The sequence below is a fragment of the Chinchilla lanigera genome, unplaced genomic scaffold (genome assembly GCF_000276665.1).
Source record: "Chinchilla lanigera isolate Chin_1 unplaced genomic scaffold, ChiLan1.0 scaffold00025, whole genome shotgun sequence".
NCBI classification, from domain to species: domain Eukaryota; kingdom Metazoa; phylum Chordata; class Mammalia; order Rodentia; family Chinchillidae; genus Chinchilla; species Chinchilla lanigera.
In genome coordinates, this window is record NW_004955426.1 from 19,607,691 (window position 1) to 19,631,484 (window position 23,794).

Here is a 23,794-nt window from a genome sequence, read left to right on the forward strand (position 1 = left end):
GGAGAGCTGCTCACAGCTGCCTTCTTCACTCAGCCAAGAGGCTTGAGAACTGAAAGCTACCCCTGAACTGGCCAGAACTAGCAAGAGTTAGTTTGGCCACTCCTGCCATTGCCCAGCTAGCTGCTTTGAGAGGCCTGCATTCATACATGATGCTGGTGATGGACTGAGAGACATAGTCTGTGAAATAAAACTCCCTAGGTCTCAAGAATAGGGGCCTGGGGAGTCATGCTTACTCAGAACAGGTAGCTCCAGCCTAGTGGGCAGAGCTTCCCTATTCCATGAGTACGCAAAGGGTGTGTAAAATTTCCTCTCTGAGTTTTGTGATAAGCACTGCTCAAAGGCAGGTAGCACATCAAACTGTTATCCAGCACTAACTCTTCTCCAGTATTTGTACCTACAATCACACCTGAAGCTGGAGCCAAGGAGCACATAAGTGGCCGGAGCTTTGCTGTGAGCCAGAAGGGAGACTCAGGGCAGTGTCTTGATGGGATCCTCCCTCCACAATGGCCTAAGAAAAAAATGTCACAAAGCAAAAAATGGCTCTGAAAACTGGGTCACCTAATTCCCATATTGTTTAAGAGCTGCATCTTGCTTTCGCCATCAATCATTGGCCATAATGTGTACTATCTAGCTACATAACTACAAATCATCCCCTTTTTACTTTCAATCTCATGGAAAATTTCCAATTAATGCTTCAACCTTGTCATCCATTCTCGTGGTTCTACATGTTAAAATAAATTAGTGGCTTCTAAACATATCAATGCCTAAGTCCCATCCCAGCCCAATTCAGACAATCTCTAGTGGGGCCAGAGTACCAGAAGTTTTTAAGAAATTCACTCAGATAATTCTCTTCTATCCAGGGTTAAGAATCACTGACCCATCTTCTCCTTAATTCAAAAATAATAAATGATAATATAATTGGTTGACATTTAAATACATGCCAACAGGATATTTCTTTGATTTAGCTCACTGTCCTTTCAGCAGGCCTATCATCTCCCGTATCATAGATGAAGGAATAAAGAGGTAATATGACTTGTCTCATGTACCAGTTTGCAAAGGGCTTTGTTATGGCTTGTGTTTAGATGTGCCCTGAAAGCCTCATGCAGTCATAGGTGGGGCTTTGTTAGAGGTGGCTGAATCTAGCATTGGTGACACTGAAATTGAGTCATGGTGCAATGCTAGGATCAAGGGCACTAGGATTAAGGATGTGAGTGTTACCTGACCTAAGTAGCCTGGATAAAGTATAAGGGATAGGAAGTGCTGTGATTTTCCTTTATTGCTTTGTTACATTCTGCCTGCCATGAACTCTTCTGCAATGCCCATCTGCCATGCACCTTGCCTTGGAGCCAACCCACTATGGTCTGAAACCTCTACAGACTATGTGCTAAATAAACTTTTCCATTTTAACTTTGGGTGTCTGGTATTTTGATTCAGTAACAAGAAAAATAACTAAGACAGGCTTATCACAATTGGGCTCCATCTGTCCCTTAAGTCTGTACTCTCTGTCTTTGTATACAAAAGCAGAATTAGACAATCACAGGCAGAGGACCCACAGAAGAAGACAACTTGAAACCATAATATTAAGCAAAATAAATGAAACACAGAAGCTCAACTATTGTCTGATTTCTCTTATATGAGAAACTCAAAATATAAATAAAGAACAAAGTGAAAAATAGATAATAGGAAAAAGAGAGATAGACCTTTTATAAAAGGGAAAGGATCCAAGATATGAAGTGGGGCGGGGAAAAGAAGAAGATAAAAAAAAGAATTAAGATGTGTTATGTACATTTACCAATTCCCCACAAAGAATGTAATCATTATGTACTACAAACACATACAAATAAAACAATTAAAAATTGAAAAAGGAAGGAGACAGTTCCCTATCTTTCAGGAAACCAGTGGAAATAGAGTGCTATGGATAGAATTTTGCGCCACTGAAAAGACTGAAACACTAACCCCTAATACATGTGATCCTAAGCTCATTTGACCATACAGTCTTCATAGATGATTAAGTTAAGAAGAGGTCATTAGGTTGGACCTTAATCTACTAAGACTGTGATCTCATAAAAAGAGAAAATTTGAACACAATGATATGAACATAAGGTATGTGTTCATGGAAATATGAAGGTAGAGATCAGAGTTATGTATTTACAAGCCAAGGAATATGAAAGATTACCAGTAAACCTCCATAAGAGGACACAGAACCAACCATTCCCTAACAGCCCTAAGAAGAAACCTCTGTGCTGACATTTGATCTCAGGCTTCTGGTCTCCTGAACCATGAGATAAAAAGTTCCTTTCTTTAAACCACCTCATTTGTGGCACTTTGCTTTAGCGGTCTTAGCAAACAAGCACATTTAAAAACAAAAAAATTTCCAAAAAATACCCTTGAGATAGAAACAATAACTTTTCACATTTTGTAGCATAATAACTACAGTTCACAGCTACAACATGACACAAAGAAAAATAATATAAGACTGACTGCTGTCAATAAAAAAGCAAGAGTCACACAAATGACACAAAGCTACTATTTGCAGGAGTAATAGAAAAATATTTCCCAAGCATGGGAAAAGAATCTGACATACAGTTAACTGAAGCATATAGAACTTTAATTAACCATAACCAAAATAAATCTACACCCAGACATATAGTGATAAAGATCTCAGAAATGTAGCACAAAAATAGAATATTAAAACCTGTTAGAGAAGAAAAATAGATCAACAATAAAGGAAAGCTCATCAGAATCATGGAAGACTTCTCCACAAAAGCCCTCAAGTCAAGAAGAGCTTGGAGTGAAGTATTTCAAGTCCTCAAGGAAAATAGCTTCCAACCCAGAAATGATCTTTCAAAATTACTGAATAAATAAGATACTTCCATGATAAAGAACTGAAGAAATTTATGACTACCAAAGCAACACTACAAAGGGAACTGAAAGATATTCTAGACAGAGATAAAATGACCACAATTACAAGAACAACAACAGAAAGAATCCACCAGGCAGGGCATACAACTAAATAGAAGGAAAAAGCAGGAAACCAACAGCAGGAAAATAATATGACAAAGATAAGCCAATACATATCAGTTATAATCATCAGCGTGAATGGCCCCAATTCACCAATCAAAAGAAACAGATTAGTAGAATGCATCAAGAAGCAATACTCAACAATATGCTGTATACAACAAACACATGAAACTCTAAAGGAAATTTATAGACTTAAAGTCAAAAGATTGAAAACAGTACTCCATGCAAGAGGAAACCACTGAAAAGCAGGGGTAGCTATTCTCTTTGCAGACAAGGTGAACTCAAACTAAGAATAATCAAAAGAGATAAAGAAGATCACTACATATTTGTTAGGGGAAAACTTTGAGAAGAAAAGATAACAATCATAAGTATGTATGCACCAAATATGGGAACACCCAACTATACAAGATAAATATTAATAGAAACAAAAAATCAAATGAGTGATAACATAATTGTAATGGGGGACGTTAATACCCCACTGTCACAAATGGATAGATCAACCACACAGAAAGTCAGCAAAATAAATAAATAAATAAATACATCAGAACTGACCCAAATCTTTGAACAAATGGATTTAGTAGATGTTTACAGAGTATTCCACCCAATAATGTCAGAATACACCTTCTTCTCAGCTGCACATGGGGTGTTCTCTAATATAGACCATAGATTAGCCCATACAACATGCTTAAGTAAATTCAAAAGACCTGAAATTATCCTATGTATATTATCTGAGCATAGTGCAGTGAAATTGAAAATTAATAGCAAAAGAAACTGCAAAAACTCCATAAACACCTCTCATTTTGCAGTTCAATAATACCCTCCTGAAAAATCCATGTCACAGATGAAATTAAAGAAGACATTAAACAATATTTACAATTAAAAATGCAGATACAACATATTGAAACCTGTGGGATACAATGAAAACAATCCTAAGAGGGAAATTCACAGTGGTGAATGCTCACACTCACATTAGGAAAACAAAACAAGCAGAAATAAACAACCTAATGTTGCACCTTGAGCTTCTAGAAAAAGAAGAGCAGGACCCTACTGACCAGAGAAATCTTTAGGAGCCTTGGTGATGGCTTCTCCCCCACCCCATTAGCATGGGAGCCACATTGAGCCCCAGATGGCTTTGGGAGCCTCAGTGAGCTACCCCTTACCCTCACACACACACACTGTTACAGGAGCAAAGCTGAGCCCCTGACAGCTTAGAGAACCTTGGTGAGATGACACCTGCCACTCCCACCATTGCAGGAGCCATGTGGAGGCCTAGACAGGTATGAGAACCTCGAAGAGCTGCACCACCATCCCTCTAAAATATTACAGGAGCCATGCTGAGCTCTGAACAGCTGTGGAAACCACACTGAGCCCGGACAGCTTCAGGAGCCTATGTAACCACTCCTTGCCCCTCCACATCATTTCAGGAGCCATACTGAGCCCCAGGAGGCTTTGGGAGCCTTGCTTTGCCCACACACACCATGAAAGGAGTGATGCTGTGCCCTGGGAACTTCAGGATCTTTGAAAATGACAAAATGAAGCAGCAAAAATGCAATTTCAGAACAAAGAACAATGCCCACCACCATGCCCAGAACCATGCCCAGAACAAGTCCAAGAGACATCAATAAAGAAGAACTTGGGAGGCACACACATGAAATTTCTGAAATGATAGCAACTGAAGTAAAGAAACAGCTCCACCAGGCTACTGAAGAAATCACATCAGAAATAATCTCTCAGGTAAAAAGAAGAAATGACAACAACAATGAAAGAACTGCTCAGCACATCTAAAGAAGGTATAGGTATAATAAAATAGAGGAACATAGAACAATGATGTAAACCTTGAATGAACAATGTAGGAAAGAATTAAAATGCATAAAACAGGGGCTGGGGATTTAGCTCAGCGGCAAAAGCGCCTGCCTGGCAAGCGCAAGGTTGTGAGTTCGGTTCCTGGTACTGGAGAAAACCCCCCCCCAAAAAAATAAAATAAAATAAAATAAATAAAATGCATAAAACAGATACAAAGAAATATCCAGGAAATTGAAAATTCTATCAAAAGCTGGCAAAACCACTTGAACAAAGCTGAAGATAGACTTTCAGACCTTGAAGACAGTGTTGCAGCTAGTGATCACCAAAGGAAAGATTGGTGATGGCATCTCCCCCCACCCATCAGCATGCGAGCCACACTGAGCCCCAGACAGCTTTGGGAGCCTCAGTGAGCTACCCCTTACCCCAACACACACACTGTCACAAGAGCCAAGCTGAGCTCCTGACAGCTTAGGAACCAGGAAATAACAATGCAACAGCTGCAAGAGGTTGCAAAGAAAAACAATATAAGATTAATAGGTGTCAACAAAACAGCAAAAGTCAACATAAATGACATAAAAAGGCTATAGGCGGAAGTAATAGCAGAAAATCTCCCAAGCATGGAAAAAGAATCTGATGTACACTTAAGTGAAGCATATAGAAATCCAATTAGCCATAACCAAAATAAATCTACACCCAGACATATAACAATCAAGATCCCAGAAATTCAGCAAAAGAACAGAATATTAAAAGCTATTAGAGAAGAGAAACAGATCACTGATAAAGGAAAGCCCATAAGAATCACAACAGACTTCTCAACACAAACCATCAAGAAGAGTTTGCAGTGAAGCATTTCAGGTCCTGAAAGAAAACAACTTCTAACCCAGATTGATGTACCTTGCAAAACTATCCTTCAAAATTAATGGAGAAATAAAATATTTCCATGACAAAGAACAACTGAAGAAACACATGAGCACTAAACCAACCCTACAAAGAGTACTGAAAGATATCCTAGAAAGAGATAAGAATGACCAATTTCAAGAAGAGCAATAGAAAGGAACCACCAAGCAGAGCAAGCAATTAAACAGAGGGAAAAAGTAGGGAACAAACAGTGGGAAAATAATATGACAAAGATAAGCCAATACATATCAGTTATAACCATTAATGTAAATGGTCTCAATTCATCACTCAAAAGAAACTGACTGGCAGAGTGGATCAAGAAATAAAATCCAGCAATATGCTGTATAAAAGAAACACATTTCACTTTAAAGGAAATTCATAGACAGAAAGTCAAAGGATGAAAAAAAATACTCCATAAGACAGGAAACCAGAAAAAAAGGAGGTAGCTATTCAGGTTGCAGACAATGTGAACTTCAAACCAAGAATGATCAGAAGAGATAAAGAAGGTCATTACATTCTTGTTAGGGGAAAACTGCAAGAGTAAGAGATAATAATCATAAATATTTATGTACCATATACAAGAGGGCTCAACTATATAGAATAAATTTTAACACACATGAAAAATCAAATAAGCAGTAACACAATCATAACAAGGGATTGTAATACTCCATTGTCACAAAGAGACAGATCGACTAGACAAAAACTCAGCAAAGCAATAACAGAACTATATCAAACTTCCAAACATAGGGATTTAGTAGACCTTTACAGAGTGTTCCACCAAGCAATATCAGAATACACATCTTTCTTCTCAGCTGCACATGGGACATTCTCTAAAATAGATCATATACTACCACATAGAACATGCTTAAGTAAATGCAAAGGAATTGAAATTATCCCAGGCATACTATTGGACCATAGTGCAATCAAATTGGACATTATCAACAAAAGAAATTGGAAAAACTACATAAACAAATGGAAATTAAACAACACCCTCCTGAATAACCAATGGGTCACAGGTGAAATTAAATATTTATAATCAAACAAAAACATAGATACAACTTACTGAACCAGTGGGACACAATGAAGGCAGTCTTCAGAGAAAAATTTATACTGGTGAATTCTCACACCAGGAAAACAGAACAAGCACAAATAAACAATCTTAAGCTGTACTTCAAGCTTCTAGAAAAAGAAGAGCAAGTCAAGTGAAAAGTTCAAAGAAGGCAGGAAATTATGAAGATCAGAGCAGAAATTAATGCAATGGAAACTAAGATAATACTGCAAACAATTAATGAATTAAAGAGTTGGTTCTTTGAAAGAAAAAATAAAATTGATAAACTCCTAGTCAACTTATCCAAAAAAAGGAACGAAAAAACTCAAATTCATGCAATAAGGAAAGAAAAGGATGAAATCACTACAGGCCCTGTAGAAATTGAGAAGATCATCAATACCTACATCAAAAATCTTTACTCTCACAGGAGAGTAAACCAAAAAGAGAACTACAGGCCAATCTCCCTAATGAACATAGATGCAAAAATTATCAATGAAGTACTAGCAAACAAAATGGAGCAAATCAACAACAAGATTATACATCATAACCAAGTGGGATTCAGCCCAGGAAAACAGGGATGGTTCAATATATTCAAATCAATTAATGTAATACACCATATCCATACAGCCAAAGACAAAAATCACATGATCATCTCGATAGATGCTGAAAAACCTTTCATAAAGTCCAACACTTATTTATGATAAAAAAAAAACCTACAGAAAATAGGAGTAGATGGTCTTTACCTCACTCTGATAAATGCCATCTGTGACAAAACAAGAGCCAATGTCATGCTAAGTGGACAAAAATTGAAAGCTCTCATTTTAAAATCAGGAACAAGACAAAGATGTACATTGTCATCATCCTATTTATTATACTTCTGCAAACATTAGCCAGAGCAATTAGACAACAGAGAGAAATAAAAATAATAAGGATAGGAAAAGAAGAAGTGAAATTATGATTTGCAGGTGACATGATACTCTACGTAGAAGACCCCAAAAACTTCACCAAAGGACTTATGGATTTAATAACCAAATTCAGTAGTGTAGCTGGATACAAAATCAACACTCAAAAATTAATAGCATTCCTGTACACAAACACAAGCACACAGAGGGACAAATTAGGGAAACCACAACTTTCATAATAGCATAAAAAAATGAAATACTCAGCAATTGATCTAATGAAGGAAGTAAAAGTTCTATACAGTGAAAATTACAGTACTCTGAAAAAAGAGATCAAAGAAAATTTCAGAAAATGGAAAGATATTCCTTGCTCATGGATAAGAACCAACATTGTGAAAAAGGCCAAAATTTTTGTACAGACTGAATGCAATGCCAGTTAAAACACCATTAGTATACCTCACAGATCTAGAGAAAACATTGCCAAATTTTATCTTAAACCAGAAGAGGCTTAGAATAGCAAATGCAATCCTGGGCAACAAAGGAAGGCAGGAGGCATTACAATCTCTGACTTGAAATTATACTGCAAAACTACTGTGATAAAATCAGCATGGTACTGGCAAAAAAAAAAAAAACAGACTTAGAGATCAATGGAACAGACTAGAAGATGAGAACATAACTACAAACATTCTCAGCCAACTTATCTTTGACAGAGTGGTCAAGTATGTTCACTGGGAGAAAGATAGACTCTTTAATAAATGATGATGGAAAAACTGCCTTTCCACATGTCAAAGACTAAAATTTGACCCATGTCTGTCACCATGCACTAACTAAAGCCAATATGGATTAAAGATCTAAACATTAAAACAGAAACACTAAATCTGCTAGAAGAGAAAGTAAGTATAGATTGAAGACATGGGGTATGAATGAACAAAACTCAGACTGCACAGGAAATACTTTAAAGAATCAACAACTGGGATCTCATCTTATTGCAAAGTTTTTGCACATCTAAAGAAATTGCCAAAAGAGTAAAAAGAAAATCCATAAATTGGAAAAAAATTTTAGCCAGCTCTCCTTCAGATAAGGAACTTCTATCTGGAATATATAAAGAATTTAAAGAATCAGGCCTCCAATATTCAAAGACTTAATTCAAAAATGGGCATCTAAGATGAATACACACTTCTCAAATGAAAAAATGCAAATGGCATATAAATATATGAAAAAGTGTTCAATATCATTGGTCATTTGAGAGATGCAAATTAAAACAACACTGAGATTCCATCTCACCCCAGAAAGAATGGCTATCATTAAGAAATAAACCAATAACTAATGCTGGAGGGGCTGTGGGGAAAAAGGAACCATTCTCCACTTCTGGTGGAAGTATAGACTGCTGAAACTGCTATGGAAATCAGCATGGAGGAAACAAAACTAGGATTAGAGGTTTCACTTAACCCAACTATTCCCCTTCTGGGTATTTCCCTGAAAAACTAAAAACATACAACAGCAATATATGCATACCCATGTTTATAGCAGCACAGTTTGTCATAGCTAAATCTTCAGTACAACCCAAATGCCCATCAACAGAGGAATGGATAAAAGATGTGGTATTTTTATACAATGGAGTATTACTCAGCTATTAAAAAAGTTTAAACTGGAGGTTTTTATAGCTAAATGGATGAAACTAGAGACCATACTCATAAGTGAAATAAATCAAACATGCATGTGTAAACATCATAGGGTCTCCCTAGTATAAGAACCTGAAAGAGTAAATAAAACCCAAATGGTACAATAGATATTGTGAAAGGGAAAGAAATTTCTCAAAGAGAAGGAACAACTGGGATGAGGGGATGAGGGAAAGGAGAAAATAAACAAAGAAGGAAGGGAAAAATATATATGTGTATACAAGGATAGCTGAGGTGATTGTACTACTGATGTCTATTGGTTTATTATAAGGAACAGTTAATGCTTAAATTTGTTTTCTTGACCAATTTTGCATGCTTATATCTGGTAATCTGAACAACTAATTTGAAGACAACAATATGCAATATAATAACCATTGTTGAGTTCCTACCATCTTGTTTAGTGAAGCTCTGTATCATTTCTAATTTTTTTATTACTTTTTATTCTCTTTAATTGTTTGGTCAATCTTGCATTCTTACATTTGGTAATCTGAGCAACTTCATTGAAGATAACGGTATGTAATATAACAAGTATTCTTAATTCCTATCATCTTGTTTTGAAATCATGTTTCATTCCTATTGTTTTTGTGTTGTTTTGTTTTTGTCTTTATTGTTGTTACTTTGTTTTTTTCTCTTCAAAATAAAAAAAGAAAAAGTAGAACAAGTTAAACCCAAAGCCTATACAAGGGAGCAAATTATAAAGATCAGAGCAGAAATTAATGCAATGGAGACAAAGACAAGATCAGGGTCATTCAGAGTGTTATGGCTGTAGATGCAATGGAAACTAAGAAAACAATACAAAGAATTAATAAATTGAAGAGTTAGTTCTTGGAAAGAACAAGTAAAATTGATAAACCCTTAGACATCCTTTTCAAAACAAAGAAAGAAAAGACACAAATTCATGCAATAAAGGAGGAAATGGATGAAATCACTACAGGTCCTGTGGAAATTCAGAAGATCATCAATACATACTTCAAAAATTTTTACTTGCATAGGATAAAAAACAGAAGAAATGGAGATACATACATAAATATGAATCACCAAAGGTGAATCAAGAACATATAAAAACTCTGAATAACCCAATATCATCAATGAAATTGAAAATGTAATTTAAAACTTATCAACAAGAAAATCCTAGGTCATAATGGATTCATTGCTGAATTCTACAATAAATTTAGAGAAAATTTAATGCCAATAGTCCTCAAACACTCTAATGAATTTGAAAGGGAAGCAATACTCCCTAACTCATTCATGGAGGCAACTATTATCCTGATACCAAACCAGAGAAAGATCCAAACAAAAAGAGAACTACAGACCAATGTCCCTAATGAACCTAGATGCAAAAATCCTCAATAAAATAGTAGCAAACAGAATGGAGGAAATCATCAAGAAGATTATACACCACGACCAAGTGGGATTCATCCCAGGAATGCAGGGATGGGTCAACATATGAAAATCAATAAATGTAATACACCATATCAATAGAGCCAATGACAAAAATCACATGATCATCTCAATAGATGCAGAAAAAGCTTTTGACAAAGTCCAACACTCATTCATGATAAAACTCTACAGAAAATTGAAAGAGATGGTCTTTACCTCGACCTGATAAAAACTATCTATGACAAACCAACAGCCAACATCACACTAAATGGACAAAACCTGAAAGCTTTCATTCTAAAATCAGGAATAAGACAAGGATGTCTACTGTCGCCACTCCTATTTAATATAGTTCTGGAAGCATTAGCTGGAGCAATTAGACAAGAGAGAGGAATAAAAGGAATAAAGAAAGGAAAGGACAAAAATGAAATTATCATTATTCATAAATGACATGGTACTCTACATAGAAGACCCCAAAAACTCCACCAAAAGATCCCTAGAGTTAATAACCAAATTCAGTAGCATAGCTAGATATTAAGTCAACACTCAAAAATCAATAGCATTCCTATACACAAACAACAAACTCACTGAGAGAGAAATTAGGGAACCCACATTTTTCACAATAGCACCCCCAAAAATGAAATTAGGAATCAATCTAAGAAAGAAAGTAAAAGATCTATGTATTGAAAATTACACTACTCTCAAAAAAGACATTGAAGAAGATATCAGAAAATTGGAAGATATTCCTTGCTCATGAATAGGAAGAACCAACATAGAGATGGCCATACTCCTAAAATTGTTATACAGAGTTAATGCAATACTGTTGAAAATAGTATACCTCACAGAACTAGAGAAAACATGCCTAAAATTCATTTGGAACAAGAAGAGACCTAGAATTGCAAAAGCAATTCTGGGCAACAAAAGGAAGGCAGGGGGCATCACAATCCATGATTTGAAATTGTACTACAAACTACTGTGATAAAATCAGCATGGTACTGCCAAATAAACAGACCTGATGACCAATGGAACAGATTAGAAGATGAAGACACAACTACAAATACACTCAGCCACCTTATCTTTGATGAAAGAGCCAAACATGTTCACTGGAAGACAGCCTCTTTAATTAATGGTGCTGATAAAACTGGCTCTCTACATGATGAAGACTAAAACTAGACCACTGTCTATCATCATGTGCTAAGCTAAAGTCAACATGGATCAAAGATCTAAATATTAAAACAGAAACACTAAATCTACTGGCAGAGAAAGTAGGTTGAAATCTTGAAGACATAGGTGTAAGCAGAGACTTAATTAACAAAACCCAAACTGCACAGGAAATACTTCACAGAATCAACAGCTGGAATCTTACCTTATTAAAAAAGTTTTTGCACAGCAAAAGAAATCACCAACAGAGTGAAAAGACAAATGACAGAGTGGGAAAAAAATTTTAGTCAACTGTCTGTCAGACAAAGGACTTCTATCAAGAATGTATAAAGAACTGAAAAAAAAAATCAAACCCCCCAAATTCAATAATGGGCATCTGAGAAGAATACACACTTATCAGATGAAGAAATACAAATGGCAAATAAATATATGAAAAACTGTTTAACATCATTGGTCATTTGAGAAATGCAAATTAAAACAATATTGAGATTCCATCTCACCTCAGAAAGAATGGCTATCATCAAGAAATCAACCAATGATAAATGCTGGAGGGCTGTTGGGAAAAAGGCACACTTCTCCACAGCTGATGGGAGTGTAGACTGATGAAACCACTGTGGAAATCAGTTTGGAGATTTATCAAAAAACTAGGATTAGAGGTCTGACTTAACCAAGCTATTCCCCTTCTGGAATCTTTGCAGAAGAATTAAAATATCATTGCAGAAGAATTAAAAATAGCACACCACAGCAATATATGTGCACCTGTGTTAATAGCAGCACAATTTATAGTAGTTAAATCTTTGAAACAACCAAATGCCCATCAATCAAGAAATGGATAAAAAAGATTTGTTATTTTTATACAATGGAGTATTATTCAGCCATAAAGAAGGATGTTTTGGTTACTTTTCTCTTGTTGCTGAGACAAAAACCTGATGCTCAAAATTAAGGAAGGAAAGGTGTATTTAGCTTACAGTTTGTGGAGGTTTCAGTCCATACTTGGCTGGCTCCAGGGCAGAGTGGAACATGGCAGAGGGCAAATGTTCATGGCAGTGGAAAACAGCAAAGGCAACAAGAGCACAAAGGGGGTGAGAACAAGGCTCTTTTCCTCCCTTATATTGTAAGCAGGCTACTCCTACTTAAGGGATGTGTAGGACTTATGTACTCTCCATGCCCTCCTCTTGCACAGGCTTAGAATGAATACAAAGTAAGGACCCTGACCCCCTGCTCAGTGACATAGTAAACCTTCTAAACTTCTCAAATTGACACAATGAACAATATCCCAGAAGGGTAAGGGCATGTCCTTTTCACCCCAAGATGTGGAACTGCTGAGTCACTTCGCCAAGCCTCGAGACTCCCCAAGTTGACACAATATATCAGCCATAACAAAGGGTAAACGCAAGACTTTTATAGGTAAATGGATGCAGCTAGAGACCATACTCATGAGTGAAATAAATCAGACTTGCATGTGTAAAGGTCATATTGTCTCCCAGGTTTGAGAAACTGAAAGAGTAAATAAGGCCATTAGATATTGTTAAATGGGAAGCAATTGTTCAAAAGGAATAAGGAACGAGGATGGGTGAAAGGGGAAATGATAGCAGAGTAAAGGGAAAAATGCAGGTCACTTATGCTATTAGTGTCTCTTAGTTTATTAAAAAGGAAGGTTTGTGTTGTTATCCATTGGAAAAATTTTTATGCCCAAGTGGGAGTGTAGATTGGTGAAAACACTGTGGAAATCAGTTTGGAGATTTGTATGCTGAGCAACTACTTTAAAAATAACAACATGGAATGTATTAACCATTGTTAGTCTCCTATTATTTTGTTATGAAGTTTTGTTTTACCTTTTTTCCATAAAATTAAAAAAAAAATAACTATGATCCACAATATTTAAATATATATTTCAAAATAGCAAAGAGAGGTTTTTTTAATGTTCCCAACACAAAGAAATCATAAATATGTGAAGTGACAGACATGCTAATTATTCTGATATGATTGTTACACATTGTGAGCATTTATTGAAATTTTATGCTGTATCCTATAGATATGTATGATTATTATGTGTCAATTGAATTTTCTTTCAAGTTTTAAAAATCTCCAGACTCTATCATCTTGCACATGAGAAAATGGTAGTCTGAAAGTTTTAGCCAGCTGCTCAAGTTCATTGATGGTAAATAGCAAACCTGGGTCAGAGAAGTTTCTGGTTTCCCAACACAAGTCTATTTTCTTCTTTCCAGTGCTTTCTTATTAAATGCATATTAATCCTTGACTTATTGTTAAATCTTACTTAAGGTTATCATTTCACGCAATCTCTAGAATGTTCCCTCTACTTGACTTTCAAATAGGTAAGAGTTAAATATAATTCCTGTTCATAGGTTAAATATTGACAACATCCAGAATCTTTGAACTCATAGGAGATGCTGGAATCCCAGTTCTGCACAGCTATCTTTGGTTGTAGAAGAGTACAGAGGATGCCTGCTGGTGTCAGGCTCCTAAGAGACACTGTATCTTGCTTCACTTTCTCCCAAGGGTCCAGCCAGAATGTTGCCACAGCTAATACTCTAAGCTGCAGAAGTACTGTACGCATGCATAGGAATGTGTTCAAGAACTTCTGCTTTGCAAGCCAGAGGCAAATATTTGTTTAGCTTTACAAAGGAGGATATTATGAGATGTGTAGGTGCCTTGTGGCCTCCCCCAGCACAGTCCAGCATGGCCAGGACCAAAGGAGATCTGTTATGGTCTGGCAAAGGACAGTCAGGAACTGTGTTAGGTTAAAGGTCTCTTTGTATCAGTGCCAACTTAAAGAGTAGTTAAGGAGGCATCTGTTTGCTTGATTTTTCAGGAGCAGTTGGAGTATGATCCACCTTCTCCTTCAGTCTGAAAAAACTCCATATACTAAGCTCAGTGAATTATGAAATTCTAAAAATCAAGACTTGATCGCTTTGATTTTTAAAAAGGTAAAGATTTATTAAAATACTAATAAAATTTAAAAAGCCCTCCTCCAGATGAGGTACTTCAGCAATATTGGTCATTTATATCTAAATGTTGAAGAGAAGTTTAATTTGGAAAAGAATTAAAAGAAACATTGTGCTTACCAAGTGGTCCTTGTCTCTAGATTTAAGCTTCTGTATTGCTGTTTGAAGCAAAAGTGGTCTGTGCTTGCCACCAACATTGGACAAAGTCAGGTGAGAAGAGGCTGATGTTATCTGAATTTATAAACTCAAAGAAGCCCTGCAGAGATGGAACTCAAATGTCCGAGGGAGAAGACTGGCCATTAAAGCTAGCACATTTGTCAGGGATCAGTGAGGCTACTTCTAGAAATACAGAAACAGGCTGGCCTGGAGCCAACAACAACTACCAGGATGATAAACTTGCTCAAATGACACCCACAAAAAGAGCAAGCAAAGTGAGAGCAAGTGTCTTTTGCTATTTTGCTACCTTCCAGCACTTACTTCCAGCAACTCCTGTGAGTTGACAGAGAAGGAAAAATATCATTTCAAGGGTGAGTTTTGAAGGCTGGGCAGAAGCAACAGCATTGCTTGAATAACCTGATGCACCAGTTTGTTACCTAAGAATATTCTTGCCACAAGGAACAGATGCTCATGCCCGAAAGATTCATGATTCTGGCTGGTCTGCCTGAATTCTCTTGTCATACATTTTACTCAGATCTTCTCCATTTTTCCAATTATAAAGGAGTTGAGGAAATTAAAGAGCATAAAATCCTTCATTTGGGTGTTCCCAAAATACCTCGTGAGGTGGCAGTGTCCCTCCTCTATCCCTTCTCTATTCTCATGATTCTTCCTGAAGACTTCTGATAAAGTCTCGCAACAGCAAAAACAAAAAATAGCTGTATTTCCAATTTATTATTCTCTTTCTAGACATGTCCCAGTCTCCTTTGCAGTTAAATTGAGGCCAAGTGACCTGATTCTGTTTTGTAGGTATAAGGGAAGCAAGCCACTTCTGAACATGGCCTCTAAAAACATCCAATGAGAATCTCCAACTTTCTTCCCTCCACTGTGCTTTGAGGATTAATTTGTTACCACTGGTGGTCTATAAACTGCCTCACCTAATACGTTCTTTAACTGGATGTTTCCTCTCTCAAATATTTTCTGAGTACTCAAATCTCTTTGTAGAATTTCCCAACTAAAATTTATATTTATTGGTTGTATCATTTTATTAGTATTGTTCTCATGAGATAATGTGTTCTCATGAGATAATGTGCACTCAGGACTTTACTGAGTGCCTGGAAAATAGAATTTCCCAACTAATAGGAGTCGCTGGAAGAATTTCCCAACTAAAATTTATACTTATTGGTTGTATCATTTTATTAGTATTGTTCTCATGAGATAATGTGTACCATGATGACAACTTTTTTCTTAGGACTGTATTTTTAATGTCCAGTGTAGTTCTAGGCATATGATAGATGGTAATAATTACATTTAATGACTGAATGGATAGGTAGATGGATAGATTGTATATTGACTTTAACTTCAAACCCATCTGAGTTTGAGCCCCCAAATCTTCAACTGCCTAGTGATGTGAACCTAACCTTCCTAAATGTCAGTTTCCTCATTAATAAGATGAGGCTCATGTCTGTCTTATACGGATATTAAAGGAAGCAATGCTATAGCAATATACTCTTATCATAGCGCACTGCCAGGACCCATCAACTCTCCAATGTTGACCATTCTTACAAATCAGGAATGAAAACACAGGCAGGAGGTAAAGGAAACTATTAGAAAATACGAAGTCATTGTAAATTTTATTCTATTTCCTGCTCATGATTAAGCAATTAAAATAGTATTTGAGACATTCAACCAACAGAGAAATTGCTTTTTTCTTAGTTTTTAGATCAATAAAAATAACCTTAATTTTACTTTGTTGTATTCAATAGATAGTTGAGGAGTCTCTCACAATTTTAAAGATATTTCTTATCTTACTTCTCAAAGAGGTATTTTTTAAAATAAGGAGAGATTTCTGTGCAGAAACAGAGACTAACATCCAGAGAACAGAGCTCTAGAAATTCATGAATAACTCATATGAAACGTGGGGTCTGCCTTCAAAATGAATCATTTGACTTAGCCAATAATGGGGCAGCTCTGTCTGGCCTGGTTTCATGGTTTGCCACAGCCTGTTCCAGGATTCTGAAAGCACTAAGAAGTAAAATGTTTCCACATGAGTAATGCTGATTCCAGATACTCCACCCGAACCACAAAGGCAGCAGATCTAGCCTTGGTGTCCCAAATACATTTTTTCATTCTGAGGCTTAAGCTGGACCATACAAAAAATGCACTCTTGGATTCTAAACTAGGAATGCAGCCAGGTATATCCCATTGGTTCCTCTCTGCTGGTGTGACATGGTGCTCTCATCTTTCAGAGCGAATTGCCTCATTTGTCTGCAAGCTTTCCAACAAATCCAGTCAAATTTTCATGCTCCAAATTGCATCCTTGGCTAGCCCCATTTGGGATGGACTTTACTGAGTGCCTGTTAGGTTAGGTGCTAGATCTTGTAAAGTCACAAGCGTTTTTGATTAAAAGGTTTTTTTCTAATATTTTGACCAAGTTTGCATGCTTGTATCTGGTAATCTGAGCAACTTATGTGATGACAACAATTTGCAGTATAATATCCACTGGTGAATTCTTACAGTCCTACCTAGTGACACTATGTATTGTCTCTAATGTTCTTTGAAATTATTATTTTCTTATTCCCTATAATGATTTGATCAATCTTCTGTTCTTACATCTGGTAATCTGAGCAACTTCGTTGAAGATAACAAGATGTAATGTAACAATCATTGTTAATCCCTATCATTTGGTTTGAAATCTTGTATCATTTTTAATGTCCTTGCTTCGTGTTGTTTGTATTTTACTATTGTTCTTTTCTTGTACTATTTTCTTTAAAATAAAAAAAGTAAAGCAGTTTTTATGCACCTAGTTGGAATACACATTAGTGGAAAAGTCACACATTTTGTAAGCAATAAATGCACCCCAGAATTTTAAGTAAGGCACAGCCATCTGCAGTCCATTTAATCAACCCCCCACTCTGTTATATTACAGCAAACAATGATCCAGAAAGTAGTAACCTGCTCAAGGTAATGCAGCCTACTTAGAAGCAACACCAGAAATAAAATATACTTCTAATGACTATTAGATCTGTTGTCTTCATAATGTATGATATATTTTGTATGTAGGACAATGAAATACTAACCTCCAGCACAGTGGTCCCTAGGTAACTGCAGGGCTTTGTTTCCAGTAACTATCCTCCCAATACCAAAATTTCTGATACTCTTTAGAGAATGCCATAATATTTATATATAACTTCTGTATATCCTTCTACATACTTTAAACCACCTCTCGATTACTTACCATAGGTAATACAATGCAAAAATTTATTATACTATATTATTTAGGGAATAATGAAAAGGAAAAAGTTTGCTCATGCTCAGTACAGACAATTTTAAAAAATATTTTCTAATAATAATGTGTTGCCTCTGTGGATGCAGAACCTTGTGGATATGGACAGCCTGCTAGGGTACTCCCATTCATTAAAGGGAGATTAATGAATGATTTCCAGTTGGCTAGATCTTACTCAGGCTTCTAAGCCGGATTCAAACCCCACCTCCTCCATTATCACTTCCCTGATGAGTGAGAGTGACAAGCAGAGCAAAGACCAAGCTGAGCATGAAAAGACCTGGATCTCAGTCTCTGCTTGCCTTTCTATCTGGTCATGTAGTCAGCATAAGTGTCTGCCTATAGGCTCAGGTATTTAAGGAAGGCATAGACTGTCAACCTAATCAGAGTTGCATCCCCTTCTGTAAAAGGATTCCCAGTTCACAACAGGAAGAGTGAGACAGCAGATTAATCACTGAAGTAGATTCTTTACCCTCCCTCCATTGGTGCTGGGTGGCCCACACCTGTGATTTAAATCTATGGAGATTTTCCAATAAATCAAAGCTCCTGAAGGAGGCATAGTGCTCTGGCAGTTACAGCTATCAAAATCTTACCCTTTCCTTTTCATCTTAAGCTCTGAAAAGTACAACAGCTGGGGGACACCTGTTCAGCTTTGAGGAAATAGAATTTAATGTCTCCTGACATCCACCCTTCAAGTATAGGCCCTTTGTTCAAACCTATTCAGTTCCAGGTAGTGTCAAGCTGAATAACAAATGGAAAATTTCTCCAAAGATAAATGAATTTATTCCAGAGTAACACTACAATGAGGATACCCATGTCCTAGTGAACTGCATGTGTTTGAGTTTGAGGCAAGGGAAAGTTTGTAAAGCCAAAATGCGAAGGATTCATAAGAGTGTTTTGAAACAATAAACCATGACTAAAAGGATCAATAATAAGGGAGGCTTCCGTCCAAGATTAAATTGAGCACACCTCTTTGTAGAAATATTTGTTGTGTAAGATTGTGATGGCCTTCATGCAAGATTGTGGTTCTAGCCTAGGTTTTTGTGGTAGGTCTTGTTATAAGGAATAAGTATGAGATCCCTTCCTTGTGACTTCTCAGCCTGTTTTTCTCTCTCTATCTCTCTGTCTCCCTCCTCTAAATAGGATTTCACACAAGAGATTCCACTTCGATTAGGACAACTTTTGCAGTAACAGGATACTCTGGGATGTATTGCTTAACCTGCTCATTATCACTTGACTACCAGGGACTTCCACTCTCCATGAATTTAATCCTGAAATGTATAATTTTACACTTTTTCCAGAAAAATTGTATTAGTTTCCCAGAAAATCTACTCTGCTTTTATTGAAAATTAAGCAAGTCTTCCATGAGTTTCAAGTCATTATTTTATAAATTCCTAACAGACAACACATTAAGGAAGGAAGGACAAGGGAATGAGGGAATACAGAATCAATGAAGTGCAATGCCTGATAGCCATCATAATATGTCATCTTTGGGCTTTCTCTTATGTTTATGTATGATATTTATCATTCCTCATCTTAGCTGTCCCAGAACAGACATATTTATGTGTAATACTTGCATTGGAGTTCTGTTTTACCTCTTGTTTTTACATTATTTTTGACTATATAATTTTACTTATTAATTTTTAGCATGATTTTTATATTCTAATAAACTAATATAGGTACCTGATTTATTTTTGGAGTTGGAAATACAATGAAGACAGAAATATTAACTGGAAAAAATGCAAAATTTAGACAGACAATAACTAGCTGATTGCTCAGCAGATTCAAGCCAGCACTCCCTTAACTGAATGTGAGCAGAGAGGCCAGCGGGGCAATGCACACACTGAGTTCCCTTAAAAAGATGAACACTTCTTAAGAAGATTCTGGGACTTCTGAAATAATACTTATTGTTATACTTCAAAATGTTCAAACTTTATGCCCACCAACCTATTTTCCTCTGAAACTGTCAATCTACCAGTCACCACTTGACTAACAAGGGATAATAGTTTCCCAAAGGTCATACTTTGAAAAGCACTCAGCCTTTTCAAAGTGCCAAGTGATTAGTAAAACAAATAATGTAGTGATGTTGGAGCCCCCAGGATCACTGTTTTGGGGTTGGTAGGAACTAAAGAATTGTCTAGAACAATACTGAAGGACTCTAGGACTCAGAGTCACTATGAATGAATGTGTGAAACTAAGTCAAGCAGAGGAGAAAGGTGACTATGATCTCATAATAATGAGATGGAAGATATGTCTGGTTTGTTCTTGAAGTCGTTTGCATGGAGACAGATGTTGCTTAGGGACATCCACTGTCTTACATACTATGAGGACTAAATGTCTTATTGTCTCTGCATCATCTCCTAACAATTTATTTCTTCCAACCCATGCCCCATGATCTTCCTTCCATAACCAAATTTCCAGAAAGAGGTGTCTTTCAACAATTTTAGAATATTTAATAGTTTTTTTCTAATTACTTGAGCAAAAAATCTTTTAACGGGTGACTATTTTTGATGACTAGAGTAAGTTTCTCTAAACCCAGGAAGCCTAGCTTTATAGCAGAGATGAAGACAGGAGCCAAGAGCATACAGTATAGTTGGCCAACTTTATTCAAGGGTAAGGAGGCAACCGTGTTTGTTCAGGAAGCCAAGAGAACCTTCAATTTCCTAGAGTCCATAGCTTCTTAAGCAGACCAAAGTAAACATGTTTTTTTCCTCATTTTAAATGTGCCAGAGTTAGTGGACGCTTCCAGTAAAAAGGTCTTGTATAAGGCACGTCAGTAGTCTTTCTGGGTAAGAGACCTATTAAACCTCTTGGCAACTTGGCTTCCTGAGCTCCAGGCCTGAACTCTGGCACATCTTCTATGAATGAATGCTCAGTATATGCAACAGCATGTCTGTAGATTTGCAAATAGCCTGAAAAATAATATCCATGAGCCCTCTGGAGTGTTCCAGCAAGAGCATTTTCTCATGTTTATTTTCCCTCTGCGAATATCATTTGGTGCTTCTTTTTGTTTCAGACATGATTTCCATCCCTTCCCAGCCCCTAACCTTTGTTCACTTTCTCTGAAATACACTAGGCCATGTGCTTTTCTTGAATTTGGATTAACTAAAAACTGCTGGTTTGGAGGTAGAGAATGGGGAAATAGAGCAAAGAAGTGGGGGAGTGAGAAAGAGAGAGGGAGAGGGACAAGGCGGCAAGTTAGGAGGAGAAAATAGGAGCAAAGAGAGGGTGAAGGTCTGCTAAACCACTTTCCTGCCTGATACTGTGCCAAGGTCAGTGTATTTAACTATACCTTGTTTCCATGACTCACTAGGTAGCTATTCAAGTATAGTTGCAGGCATTCAGGAGTTCCAGAGAATGTCACTTCTCATCAGAATGTGATAGCCTTCAGCCTAGACAAAAGCCAGAGCAAGACAAGTGATGGGCTATTAAGAGAGGCTTGGCTGGCTCTCAATACTTACTGGAGCAAAGAGAAGGTGGAAATGTCACAAGGCAATCAAGCTCTGAGTTTTCCCCTTTCTCTAGGAGTTGGTCCAGTTCAAAGGCTTAGACAATGTGTCAAGTTGCAGAATTCACCAATATGCTATATTCATGAGATCCGCTTAACTGCTCTGTTTATTTTGACCAGTAAATGTGAGATGAGACCCGAGGAGGCATACTGAGGAGTCCTCTCCCATACTCTTTGGTTTGGAAGATGACCACAATTTATTCTTTGTCCCTGTCTGATCACAGTTCTATCCATAATTGTGAATCAGGAAGTAACACTATTTTGTTTCCCTAGAATCTAGTGTTATGCTCAGTACAAAGCCAAATTTTACTGGTTATATTTTAAATAACTGAACAAACAAATGAATGGTCATGTCTTCAGCAAGATGGCAACAGAAGTGTGCAGTGAGACTTCCCTCAACATTGGAACCAAAGTGGTAAGCATTGAAAATACAAACTGACCAAAATTACACTTCCTCTCCATGGACTCCTGGAGAAGAGGAAGAACAAAGATGCACAGCCACATGAAGAGTTAGGGGTGAAAGTTTGAACTGGATATAAGAGAGCAGAGAGAAAACTGGAGATGTCAAGCAAGTTTGCTTATAAGGAGACAATCAGATTAAAATAGAGCCCACACTAATAACCTCATTTTTAGTTTGTTGAGATTACTATAGCAAAGTGCCAAAACATGGATGGCTTAAATAATAATTATTTACTTTTTAAAGTTCTAGAGACTGGGTAATCTACAATTAAGGTGCCAGCAGAGTCAATGTCTGTGGAAGCCTGCTTTTATTTCATAAACATCATTTTCTCTTTATAACCTCATATGGGGAAAGGGTCAAGAAACCTCTTTGGAGTCTCTTTCATACAGCCACTGTGTTAATGGTGCCATAGTTTTGGGCCTGTGTCAGGGCAGAGCCTTGTGGCAGAAAATGTGGGGAGCATAGCCAGAAAAGGGAAAAAAAGAGAGAGAGGGAGGGAGAGAAAATCCTCTCAAGAGAATGTTGCAGTGACCTAACTTTCTCCCACTAGACCCCACCTCCTGATGTTTTCACCACCTTCCAACTGTACTATCAGTTAGGGACCAAATGGCCTTTGGAGCACATTTAAGACCCAAATCATAACATTCTGTCCATGGCCCCCAAAGTCTCATATTCATCCAAATGCATTTTATCCATCTCCAAGAAACCCCAAAGTCTCAATAGTTCTAATATTGCTCATCCTTCCAAGATACAATGCCATGTGGTAAACATTCCCATTCCAAAAGGGAGGTATAGGAAAATAGCAAGGAAGATTGGGGCAAATCAAGCCTAAAACCCAGCAGCATGGGAAAATTAAATCCAGCATCCATGGGAATGCCATTGGGATATAAGGTATGGACTGGGCAGCCTGACCTGTATAGGCTTGCTGGCTGCAACCCAAATAGCCACTTTCTTGGGTTGGCTCTACTAGCTGCCTGTAGCCTCTCCCAGCAAATGTTCCACATTCCTGGCATCTCTAGCTTCCTGGGATCGCCAGTGAAGCTTCAGCTGCATTTTCACTGTTTCCTGCTTCCTTTTTTCAATGGCTGCTTGCAAGGACTCCAGTTCTGCCATGTACTTCATGACCTCCTTGGGATTACTCTTGAAATCTTGGTGGAAATGCCCATCACCCTCATAACTCTTGCATCACGTATGCCTGAAAAACCAGTATCCTGTAAACAATACTAGGGTGTGCCACAAGGTTGGGTAGTACTCAGGGCCCTCTTGGACCATGCATGCAGTAGCCTCTGAGTGCCAGGACAGCTAAATATGGGGAAACAAATCTTTGAGAGACATTTCCTTAGGTACTTAGGGTTCTCTTCTTGAAAGAGTCTTTGAAACTTGTTTATACTTTTACATCCTTGAGCCTGTGATTACTGAGGTGTCTTTAATCATCTTTCCTGTTGTCCTGGTGCAAAGTACTTGGATTCTTTTCAATAGCACTAATCTCCTTAGCAACAATAACCTCCTTGGCTGAAACTTTACAAGCTCTTTTTGCGG